Source organism: Rhinolophus hipposideros (assembly GCF_964194185.1).
Source record: "Rhinolophus hipposideros genome assembly, chromosome: 4".
Classification (NCBI taxonomy): domain Eukaryota; kingdom Metazoa; phylum Chordata; class Mammalia; order Chiroptera; family Rhinolophidae; genus Rhinolophus; species Rhinolophus hipposideros.
The window spans coordinates 88,122-100,670 of NC_138050.1; positions in this window are offsets into that span (position 1 = coordinate 88,122).

The window sequence follows — 12,549 nt, forward strand, 5'->3', positions numbered from 1 at the left end:
GGAGCTGTGACTAGGGGTAGGGATGGGGGTGGGCCTATGGGTAGGGGGAGCTGTAGGACCAGGGGTAGTGGTAGGACCAGAGGTAGTGCTAGGCGTAGGCCTAGGGCGAGGGGTAGTGCTCGGGGTAACCTAATCCTAACCCTAAACTTAACCCTAAACCTAACCCTAACCCTAACCTAACCCTAACCCTAACCCTAACCCCTAACCCTAACCCTAACCCTAACCCTAACCCTAACCCTAAACCTAACACCAACCCTAACCCTAACCCTAACCCTAACCCTAACCCTAACACCTAACCTAACCCTAACCCTAACCCTAACCCAAAACCTAACCCTAACCCTAACCTAACTCTAACCCTAAACCCTAACCCTAATTCTAACCCTAACCCTAACCCTAACCCAAAACCTAACCCTAACCCTAACCCTAACACTAACCCTAACCCTAATCCTAACACTAACCCCAACTCTAACCCCTAACCCTAACCCTAAACCTAACCCTAAACCTAAAACCAACCCTAACCCTAACCCTAACCCTAACACCAACCCTAACCCTAACCCTAACCCTAACCCTAACCCTAACCCTAAACCTAACAAGGGCAAGGTGTACTAGTCAGCGACGGACAAGTTCTAGGCCTCGGACTAGAGGGAGCCATGGGCGTTGGTCTAGGGCCCGAGCTAGGGCTAGTGGAAGAGGTAGGCGTAGCGCTGGGGTAGGCATAGGGCAAGTGGTGGGTGTCGAGGTGAACCTCGGAGTAGGCCTAGGGCCAGGAGTGGGAACTGTGACTAGGGGTAGGGATGGGGGTGGGCCTATGGGTAGGGGGAGCTGTAGGGGCAGGGGAAGTGGTAGGACCAGAGGTAGTGCTAGGCGTAGGCCTAGGGCGAGGGGTCATGCTCGGGTTAGGGTTAGGTGAAGGGGTAGTGGTTGGCAGAGGCGCACGGGCAGTGTTAGTGTTAGGGCACATGTTAGGCCTAGCACTACTGGTAGTTGTAGGGGATGGCCGAGGGCTAGGGGTAGGTGTCATGGGAGGGCTCCGGGTAGTCCTAGGACTCGGAACAGGTGTAGGGCTGGATTAGGGTGTGCTAAGGGTGGCTCCAGGGTGATTTCGTAGGACACGGCTTAGTGCTCTGGCTAAGGTAGGTCAAGGTGTACTGGTCGGCGACGGGCAAGTGCTAGGCCTCGGACTAGATAAGCACTGGGTGTTGGTCGAGGGCTCGAGCTAGGGATAGTGGGAGAGATAGGCGTAGCGCTGGGGTAGGCATAGGGCAAGGGGTGGGTGTCGGAGTAAACATCGGAGTAGGCCTAGGGCCAGGAGTTGGAGCTGTGGCTAGGGGTAGGGATGGGGGTGGGCCTATGGGTAGGGGGAGCTGTAGGGCCAGGGGTAGGGGTAGAACCAGAGGTAGTGCTAGGCGTAGGCCTAGGGCGAGGGGTAGTGCTCGAGGTAGGGTTAGGTGAAGGGCTAGTGGTTGGCAGAGGCCCACGGGCAGTGTTAAGGTTAGGGCTCATGTTAGGCCTAGGACTAGTGGTAGTGGTAGGGGATGGCCGAGGGCTAGGGGTAGGTGTCACGGGAGTGCTGCGGGTAGTCCTAGGACTCGGAACGGATGTAGGGCTGGATTAGGGTGTGGCTAAGGGTGGGTGCATGGTGATTTCGTATGACACGGCTTAGTGCTCTGGCTAACGGTAGGTCAAGGTGTACTGGTCGGCGACGGGCAAGTGCTAGGCCTCGGACTAGATGAGCACTGGGCGTTGGTCTAGGGCCCGAGCTAGGGCTAGTGGAAGCGATAGGCATAGCGCTGGGGTAGCCATAGGGCAAGGGGTGGGTGTCGGGGTAAACCTCGGAGTAGGCCTAGGGCCAGGAGTGGGAGCTGTGGCTAGGGGTAGGGATGGGGGTGGGCCTATGGGTAGGGGGAGCTGTAGGGCCAGGGGTAGGGGTAGGACCAGACGTAGTGCTAGGCGTAGGCCTAGAGCGAGGTGTAGTGCTCGGGGTAGGGTTATGTGAAGGGCTACTGGTTGGCAGAGGCCCACGGGCAGTGTTAGGTTTAGGTCTCATGTTAGGCCTAGGACTAGTGGTAGTGGTAGGGGTTGGCCGAGGGCTATGGGTAGGTGTCACGGGAGGGCTCCGGGTAGTCCTAGGACTCGGAACGGGTGTAGGGCTGGATTAGGGTTTGGTTAGGGTGGGTCCAGGGTGATTTCGTAGGACACGGGTTAGTGCTCTGGCTAACGGTAGGGCAAGGTGTACTGGTCAACGTCGGGCACGTGGTTGGCCTCGGACTAAAGGGAGCACTGGGCGTTGTTCTAGGGCCCGAGCTAAAGCTAGTGGGAGCGGTAGGCGTAGCACTGGGGTAGGCATAGTGCAAGGGGTCTGTGTCGGGGTAAACCTCGGAGTATGCCTAGGACCAGGAGTGGGATTTGTGGCTAGGTGTAGGGTTGGGGGTGGGCCTATGGGTAGGAGGAGCTGTAGTGCCAGGGTAGGGGTAGGACCAGAGGTAGTGCTAGCGTAGGCCTAGGGGGAGGGGTAGTGCTCGGGGTAACCTAAACCTATCCCTAACCTTAACCCTAACCCTAACCCTAACCCTAACCCTAACCCTAACCTAACTCTAACCCTAACCCTAACCCCTAACCCTAACCCTAACTCTAACACTAACCCTAACCCTAACCCTAACCCCAACACCAACCCTAACCCTAACCCTAACCCTAACCCAAAACCTAACAGTAACACTAACCTAACTCTAACCATAAACCCTAACCCTAACCCTAACCCAAAACCTAACCCTAACCCTAACCCTAACCCTAACACTAACCCTCACTTTAACCCCTAACCCTCACACTAAACATAACCCTAAACCTAACACCAAACCTAACCCTAACCCTAACCCTAACACCAACCCTAACCCTAACCCTAACCCTAACCCAAACACCAACCCTAATCCTAACCCTAACCCTAAACCCTAACCCTAACCCTAACCCTAACCCAAAACCTAACCCTAACCCTAACCCTAACCCTAACACTAACACTAACCCTAACCCCTAACCCTAACCCTAAACATAACCCTAAACCTAACACCAACCCTAACCCTAACCCTAACACAAAACCTAACACCAACCCTAATCCTAAACCTAACCCTACACCCTAACCCTAACCCTAACCCTAACCCTAACCCTAACCCAAAACCTAACCCTAACGCTAACCCTAACCCTAACCCTAACCCTAACCCTAACACTAACACTAACCCCTAACCCTAACCCTAAACCTAACCCTAACCCTAACACCAACCCTAACCCTAACCCTAACCCAAAACCTAACCCTAACCCTAACCTAACTCTAACTCTAAACCCTAACCCTAACCCTAAACCTAACCCTATACCTAACCCTAACCCAAAGCCTAACCCTAACCCTAACCCTAACCCTAACCCTAACCCTAACACTAACCCTAACCCTAACCCTAACCCTAACACTAACCCTAACCCTAACCCTAACCCTAACACTAACCCTAACTCTAACCTCTAACCCTAACCCTAAACCTAACCCTAACCCTAACACCAACCCTCACACTATACCTAACCCTAAACCGTAACCGTAACCCTAACCCTAACCCTAACCCTAACCCTAACACTAAACCGAACACCAACCCTAACCCTAACCCTAAACCTAATACCAACCCTAAACCTAACCCTAACCCTAAACTTTAACCCTAACCCTAATCTTAACCCTAACCCTAACCCTAACCCTAACCCAAAACCTAACCCTAACCCTAACCCTAACCCTAACCCTAAACCTAACAAGGGCAAGGTGTACTGGTCAGCGACAAGTTCTAGGCCTCAAACTAGAGGGAGCCATGGGCGTTGGTCTAGGGCCCGAGCTAGGGCTAGTGGAAGCGGTAGGCGTAGCGCTGGGGTAGGCATAGGGCATGGGTGGGTGTCGAGGTGAACCTTGGAGTAGTCCTAGGGCCAGGAGTGGGAGCTGTGACTAGGGGTAGGGATAGGGGTTGGCCTATGGGTAGGGGGAGCTGTAAGGCCAGGGGTAGTGGTAGGACCAGAGGTAGTGCTAGGCGTAGGCCTAGGGCGAGGGGTCGTGCTCGGGGTAAAGTTAGGTGAAGGGCTAGTGGTTGGCAGAGGCCAACGAGCAGTGTTAGGTTTAGGGCTCATGTTAGGCCTAGGACGAGTGGTAGTGGTAGGGGTTAGCAGAGGGCTAAGGTTAGGTATCACGGGAGGGCTCCGGGTAGTCCTAGGACTCGGAACAGTTGTAGGGCTAGATTAGGGTGTGGCTAAGGGTGGGTCCAGGGTGATTTCCTAGGACACGTCTTAGTGCTCTGGCTAAGGTAGGTCAAGGTGTACTGGTCGGCGACGGGCAAGTGCTAGGCCTCGGACTAGATGAGCACTGGGCGTTGGTCTAGGGCCCGAGCTAGGGCTAGTGGAATCGATAGGCGTAGCGCTGCGGTAGGCATAGGGCAAGGGGTGGGTGTTGGGGTAAACCTCGGAGTAGGCCTTGGGCCAGGAGTTGGAGCTGTGGCTAGGGTTAGGTATTTGGCTGTGCCTATGTGTAGGGGGAGCTGTAGGGCCAGGGATAGGGGTAGGAACAGAGGTAGTGCTAGGCGTAGGCCTAGGGCGAGGTGTAGTGCTCGGGTTAGGGTAAGGTGAAGGGCTAGTGGTTGGCAGAGGCGCACGGGCAGTGTTAGTGTTAGGGCACATGTTAGGCCTAGGACTAGTGGTAGTTGTAGGGGATGGCTGAGGGCTAGGGGTAGGTGTCATGGGAGGGCTCCGGGTAGTCCTAGAACTCGGAACGGGTGTAGGGCTGGATTAGGGTGTGGCTAAGCGTGGGTCCAGGGTGATTTCGTAGGACACGGCTTAGTGCTATGACTAACGATATGTCAAGGTGTACTGGTCGGCGACGGGCAAGTGCTAGTCCTCGGACTAGATGAGCACTGGGCGTTTTTCTAGGGCCCGAGCTAGGGCTAGTGGTTGCGATAGGCGTACCGCTGGGGTAGGCATAGGGCAAGGGGTGGGTGTCGAGGTAAACCTCGGAGTAGGCCTAGGACCAGGAGTGGGATTTGTGTCTTAGGGTAGGTATGGGGGTGGGCCTATGGGTAGGGGGAGCTGTAGTGCCAGGGGTAGGGGTAGGACCAGAGGTAGTGCTACGCGTAGGCCTAGGGCGAGGGTTAGTGCTCGGGGTAACCTAACCCTAACCCTAACCCTAACCATAACTCTAAACCTAACACCAACCCTAACCCTAACACCAACCCTAACCCTAACCCTAACCCTATACCCTAAACCTAACCCTAACCTTAACCCTAACCCAACACCTAACGCTAACCCTAACCCTAAACCTAACCGTAACCCTAACACTATCCCTAACCCTAACCCCTAACCTTAACACTAAACCTAACCCTAAACCTAACACCAACCCTAACCCTAACCCTAACCCTAAACCTAACACCAACCCTAACCCTAAACCTAACCCTAACCCTAACACTAACCCTAACAAGGGCAAGGTGTACTGGTCAGCGACGGGCAAGTTCTAGGCCTCGGACTAGAGGGAGCCATGGGCGTTGGTCTAGGGCCCGAGCTAGGGCTAGTGGAAGCTGTAGGCGTAGCGCTGGGGTAGGCATAGGGCAAGGGGTGGGTGTCGAGGTGAACCTCGGAGTAGGCCTAGGGCCAGGAGTGGGAACTGTGACTAGGGGTAGGGATGGGGGTGGGCCTATGGGTAGGGGGAGCTGTAGGGCCAGGGGTAGTGGTAGGACCAGAGGTAGTGCTAGGCGTAGGCCTAGGGCGAGGGGTCATGCTCGGAGTAGGGTTAGGTGAAGGGGTAGTGGTTGGCAGAGGCCAACGAGCAGTGTTAGGGTTAGGGCTCATGTTAGGTCTAGGACGAGTGGTAGTGGTAGGGGTTAGCCGAGGGCTAAGGTTAGGTGTCACGGGAGGGCTCCGGGTAGTCCTAGAACTCGGAACAGGTGTAGGGCTGATTAGGGTGTGACTAAGAGTGGGTCCAGGGTAATTTCCTAGGACACGGCTTTGTGCTCTGGCTAAGGTAGGTCAAGGTGTACTGGTCGGCGACGGGCAAGTGCTAGGCCTCGGACTAGATGAGCACTGGGCGTTGGTCTAGGGCCCGAGCTAGGGTAGTGGAAGTGATAGGCGTAGCGCAGGAGTAGGCATAGGGCAAGGGGTGGGTGTTGGGGTAAACCTCGGAGTAGGACTAGGGCCAGGAGTTGTAGCTGTGGCTAGGGGTATGGATTTGGGTGTGCCTATGGGTAGGGGGAGCTGTAGGGCCAGGGGTAGGGGTAGGACCAGAGGTATAGCTAGGCGTAGGCCTAGGGCGAGGGGTAGTGCTCGGGGTAACCTAACCCTAACCCTAACCCTAACCCTAACCCTAAACCTAACCCTAACCTAACTCTAACCCTAACCCTAACCCTAACCCTAACCCAAAACCTAACCCTAACCCTAACCTAACTCTAACTCTAAACACTAACCCTAACCCTAACCCTAACTCTAACCCATAACCTAACCGTAACCCTAAACCTAACCCTAACCCTAACACTAACCCTAACCCTAACCCTAACCCTAACACTTACCCTAACTCTAACGCCTAACCCTAACCCTAAACCTAACCCTAAACCTAACACCAACCCTAACCCTAACCCTAACCCTAACACCAACCCTAACACTATCCCTAACTCTAAACCGTAACCCTAATCCTAACCCAAACCCTAACCCTAACCCTAAACCTAACACCAACCCTAACCGTAACCCTAACCCTAACCCTAACACCAAATTTAACCCTAACCCTAACCCTAAACCCTAACACTAACCCTAACCCTAACCCTAACCCAAAACCTAACCCCAACCCTAACCCTAACCCTAACACTAACCCTAACCCCTAACCCTAACCCTAAACGTAACCCTAAACCTAACACCAACCCTAAAGCTAACCCAAACCCTAACCCTAACACCAACGCTAACCCAAACCCTAACCCTAAACACTAATTCTAACCATAACCCTAACCCTAACCCTAAACCTAACAAGGGTAAAGTGTACTGGTCAGCGACGGGCAATTTCAGGGCTCGGACTAGAGGGAGCCATGGGCGTTGGTCTAGGGCCCGAGCTAGGGTTAGTGGAAGCGGTAGGCGTAGCGCTGGGGTAGGCATAGGGCAAGGGGTAGGTGTCGAGGTGAACCTCGGAGTAGTCCTAGGGCCAGGAGTGGGAGCTGTGACTAAGGGTAGGGATGGGGGTGGGCCTATGGGTAGGGGGAGCTGTAGGACCAGGGGTAGTGGTAGGACCAGAGGTACTGCTAGGCGTAGGCCTAGGGCGAGGGGTAGTGCTCGGGGTAACCTAAACCTAACCCTAACCTTAACCCTAACCCTAACCCTAACCCTAAACTAACCCTAACCCTAACCCTAACCCCTAACCCTAACCCTAACCCTAACCCTAACCCTAAACCTAACACCAACCCTAACCCTAACCCTAACCCTAACCCTAACACCTAACCTAACCCTAACCCTAACCCTAACCCAAAACCTAACCCTAACCCTAACCTAAATCTAACCCTAAACCCTAACCCTAATTCTAACCCTAACCCTAACCCTAACCCAAAACCTAACCCTAACCCTAACCCTAACACTAACCCTAACCCTAATCCTAACACTAACCCCAACTCTAACCCCTAACCCTAACCCTAAACCTAACCCTAAACCTAAAACCAACCCTAACCCTAACCCTAACCCTAACACCAACCCTAACCCTAACCCTAACCCTAACCCTAACCCTAACCCTAACCCTAAACCTAACAAGGGCAAGGTGTACTGGTCAGCGACGGACAAGTTCTAGGCCTCGGACTAGAGGGAGCCATGGGCGTTGGTCTAGGGCCCGAGCTAGGGCTAGTGGAAGCGGTAGGCGTAGCGCTGGGGTAGGCATAGGGCAAGGGGTGGGTGTCGAGGTAAACCTCGGAGTAGGCCTAGGACCAGGAGTGGGATTTGTGTCTAGGGGTAGGTATGGGGGTGGGCCTATGGGTAGGGGGAGCTGTAGTGCCAGGGGTAGGGGTAGGACCAGAGGTAGTGCTACGCGTAGGCCTAGGGCGAGGGTTAGTGCTCGGGGTAACCTAACCCTAACCCTAACCCTAACCATAACTCTAAACCTAACACCAACCCTAACCCTAAAACCAACCCTAACCCTAACCCTAACCCTAACCCTAAACCCTAAACCTAACCCTAACCTTAACCCTAACCCAACACCTAACGCTAACCCTAACCCTAACCCTAACCCTAACACTATCCCTAACCCTAACCCCTAACCCTAACACTAAACCTAACCCTAAACCTAACACCAACCCTACCCTAACCCTAACCCTAAACCTAACACCAACCCTAACCCTAAACCTAACCCTAACCCTAACACTAACCCTAACAAGGGCAAGGTGTACTGGTCAGCGACGGGCAAGTTCTAGGCCTCGGACTAGAGGGAGCCATGGGCGTTGGTCTAGGGCCCGAGCTAGGGCTAGTGGAAGCGGTAGGCGTAGCGCTGGGGTAGGCATAGGGCAAGGGGTGGGTGTCGAGGTGAACCTCGGAGTAGGCCTAGGGCCAGGAGTGGGAACTGTGACTAGGGGTAGGGATGGGAGTGAGCCTATGGGTAGGGGGAGCTGTAGGGCCAGGGGTAGTGGTAGGACCAGAGGCAGTGCTAGGCGTAGGCCTAGGGCGAGGGGTCATGCTCGGGGTAGGGTTAGGTGAAGGGGTAGTGGTTGGCAGAGGCCAACGAGCAGTGTTAGGGTTAGGGCTCATGTTAGGTCTAGGACGAGTGGTAGTGGTAGGGGTTAGCCGAGGGCTAAGGTTAGGTGTCACGGGAGGGCTCCGGGTAGTCCTAGAACTCGGAACAGGTGTAGGGCTGGATTAGGGTGTGACTAAGAGTGGGTCCAGGGTAATTTCCTAGGACACGGCTTTGTGCTCTGGCTAAGGTAGGTCAAGGTGTACTGGTCGGCGACGGGCAAGTGCTAGGCCTCAAACTAGATGAGCACTGGGCGTTGGTCTAGGGCCCGAGCTAGGGCTAGTGGAAGTGATAGGCGTAGCGCAGGAGTAGGCATAGGGCAAGGGGTGGGTGTTGGGGTAAACCTCGGAGTAGGACTAGGGCCAGGAGTTGGAGCTGTGGCTAGGGGTACGGATTTGGGTGTGCCTATGGGTAGGGGGAGCTGTAGGGCCAGGGGTAGGGGTAGGACCAGAGGTATAGCTAGGCGTAGGCCTAGGGCGAGGGGTAGTGCTTGGGGTAACCTAACCCTAACCCTAACCCTAACCCTAACCCTAAACCTAACCCTAACCTAACTCTAACCCTAACCCTAACCCTAACCCTAACCCAAAACCTAACCCTAACCCTAACTTAACTCTAACTCTAAACACTAACCCTAACCCTAACCCTAACTCTAACCCAAAACCTAACCCTAACCCTAAACCTAACCCTAACCCTAACACTAACCCTAACCCTAACCCTAACACTTACCCTAACTCTAACGCCTAACCCTAACCCTAAACCTAACCCTAAACCTAACACCAACCCTAACCCTAACCCTAACCTTAACACCAACCCTAACACTATCCCTAACCCTAAACCGTAACCCTAATCCTAACCCAAACCCTAACCCTAACCCTAAACCTAACACCAAATTTAACCCTAACCCTAACCCTAAACCCTAACCCTAACCCTAACCCTAACCCTAACCCAAAACCTAATCCCAACCCTAACCCTAACCCTAACACTAACCCTAACCCCTAACCCTAACCCTAAACGTAACCCTAAACCTAACACCAACCCTAAACCTAACCCAAACCCTAACCCTAACACCAACCCTAACCCAAACCCTAACCCTAAACACTAATTCTAACCCTAACCCTAACACTAACCCTAAACCTAACAAGGGTAAGGTGTACTGGTCAGCGACGGGCAATTTCAGGGCTCGGACTAGAGGGAGACATGGGCGTTGGTCTAGGGCCCGAGCTAGGGTTAGTGGAAGCGGTAGGCGTAGCGCTGGGGTAGGCATAGGGCAAAGGGTGGGTGTCGAGGTGAACCTCGGAGTAGTCCTAGGGCCAGGAGTGGGAGCTCTGACTAGGGGTTGGGATGCGGGTGGGCCTATGTGTAGGGGGAGCTGTAGGACCAGGGGTAGTGGTAGGACCAGAGGTAGTGCTAGGCGTAGGCCTAGGGCGAGGGGTAGTGCTCGGGGTAACCTAAACCTAAACCTAACCTTAACCCTAACCCTAACCCTAACCCTAACCTAACCCTAACCCTAACCCTAACCCCTAACCCTAACCCTAACCCTAACCCTAACCCTAAACCTAACACCAACCCTAACCCTAACCCTAACCCTAACCCTAACACCTAACCTAACCCTAACCCTAACCCTAACCCAAAACCTAACCCTAACACTAACCTAACTCTAACCCTAAACCCTAACCCTAATTCTAACCCTAACCCTAACCCTAACCCAAAACCTAACCCTAACCCTAACCCTAACCCTAACACTAACCCTAACCCTAATCCTAACACTAACACCAACTCTAACCCCTAACCCTAACCCTAAACATAACCCTAAACCTAAAACCAACCCTAACCCTAACCCTAACCCTAACACCAACCCTAACCCTAAACCTAACCCTAACCCTAACCCTAACCCTAAACCTAACAAGGGCAAGGTGTACTGGTCAGCGACGGACAAGTTCTAGGCCTCGGACTAGAGGGAGCCATGGGCGTTGGTCTAGGGCCCGAGCTAGGGGTAGTGGAAGCGGTAGGCGTAGCGCTGAAGTAGGCATAGGGCAAGTGGTGGGTGTCGAGGTGAACCTCGGAGTAGGCCTAGGGCCAGGAGTGGGAACTGTGACTAGGGGTAGGGATGGGGGTGGGCCTATGGGTAGGGGGAGCTGTAGGGCCAGGGGAAGTGGTAGGACCAGAGGTAGTGCTAGGCGTAGGCCTAGGGCGAGGGGTCATGCTCGGGTTAGGGTTAGGTGAAGGGGTAGTGGTTGGCAGAGGCGCACGGGCAGTGTTAGTGTTAGGGCACATGTTAGGCCTAGCACTACTGGTAGTTGTAGGGGATGGCCGAGGGCTAGGGGTAGGTGTCATGGGAGGGCTCCGGGTAGTCCTAGGACTCGGAACAGGTGTAGGGCTGGATTAGGGTGTGGCTAAGGGTGGCTCCAGGGTGATTTCGTAGGACATGGCTAAATGCTCTGGCTAAGGTAGGTCAAGGTGTACTGGTCGGCGACGGGCAAGTGCTAGGCCTCGGACTAGATAAGCACTGGGTGTTGGTCGAGGGCTCGAGCTAGGGATAGTGGGAGAGATAGGCGTAGCGCTGGGGTAGGCATAGAGCAAGGGGTGGGTGTCGGAGTAAACATCGGAGTAGGCCTAGGGCCAGGAGTTGGAGCTGTGGCTAGGGGTAGGGATGGGGGTGGGCCTATGGGTAGGGGGAGCTGTAGGGCCAGGGGTAGGGGTAGAACCAGAGGTAGTGCTAGGCGTAGGCCTAGGGCGAGGGGTAGTGCTCGAGGTAGGGTTAGGTGAAGGGCTAGTGGTTGGCAGAGGCCCACGGGCAGTGTTAAGGTTAGGGCTCATGTTAGGCCTAGGACTAGTGGTAGTGGTAGGGGATGGCCGAGGGCTAGGGGTAGGTGTCACGGGAGTGCTGCGGGTAGTCCTAGGACTCGGAACGGATGTAGGGCTGGATTAGGGTGTGGCTAAGGGTGGGTGCATGGTGATTTCGTATGACACGGCTTAGTGCTCTGGCTAACGGTAGGTCAAGGTGTACTGGTCGGCGACGGGCAAGTGCTAGGCCTCGGACTAGATGAGCACTGGGCGTTGGTCTAGGGCCCGAGCTAGGGCTAGTGGAAGCGATAGGCATAGCGCTGGGGTAGGCATAGGGCAAGGGGTGGGTGTCGGGGTAAACCTCGGAGTAGGCCTAGGGCCAGGAGTGGGAGCTGTGGCTAGGGGTAGGGATGGGTGTGGGCCTATGGGTAGGGGGAGCTGTAGGGCCAGGGGTAGGGGTAGGACCAGACGTAGTGCTAGGCGTAGGCCTAGAGCGAGGTGTAGTGCTCGGGGTAGGGTTATGTGAAGGGCTACTGGTTGGCAGAGGCCCACGGGCAGTGTTAGGTTTAGGTCTCATGTTAGGCCTAGGACTAGTGGTAGTGGTAGGGGTTGGCCGAGGGCTATGGGTAGGTGTCACGGGAGGGCTCCGGGTAGTCCTAGGACTCGGAACGGGTGTAGGGCTGGATTAGGGTTTGGTTAGGGTGGGTCCAGGGTGATTTCGTAGGACACGGGTTAGTGCTCTGGCTAACGGTAGGGCAAGGTGTACTGGTCAACGTCGGGCACGTGGTTGGCCTCGGACTAAAGGGAGCACTGGGCGTTGTTCTAGGGCCCGAGCTAAAGCTAGTGGGAGCGGTAGGCGTAGCACTGGGGTAGGCATAGTGCAAGGGGTCTGTGTCGGGGTAAACCTCGGAGTATGCCTAGGACCAGGAGTGGGATTTGTGGCTAGGTGTAGGGTTGGGGGTGGGCCTATGGGTAGGAGGAGCTGTAGTGCCAGGGTAGGGGTAGGACCAGAGGTAGTGCTA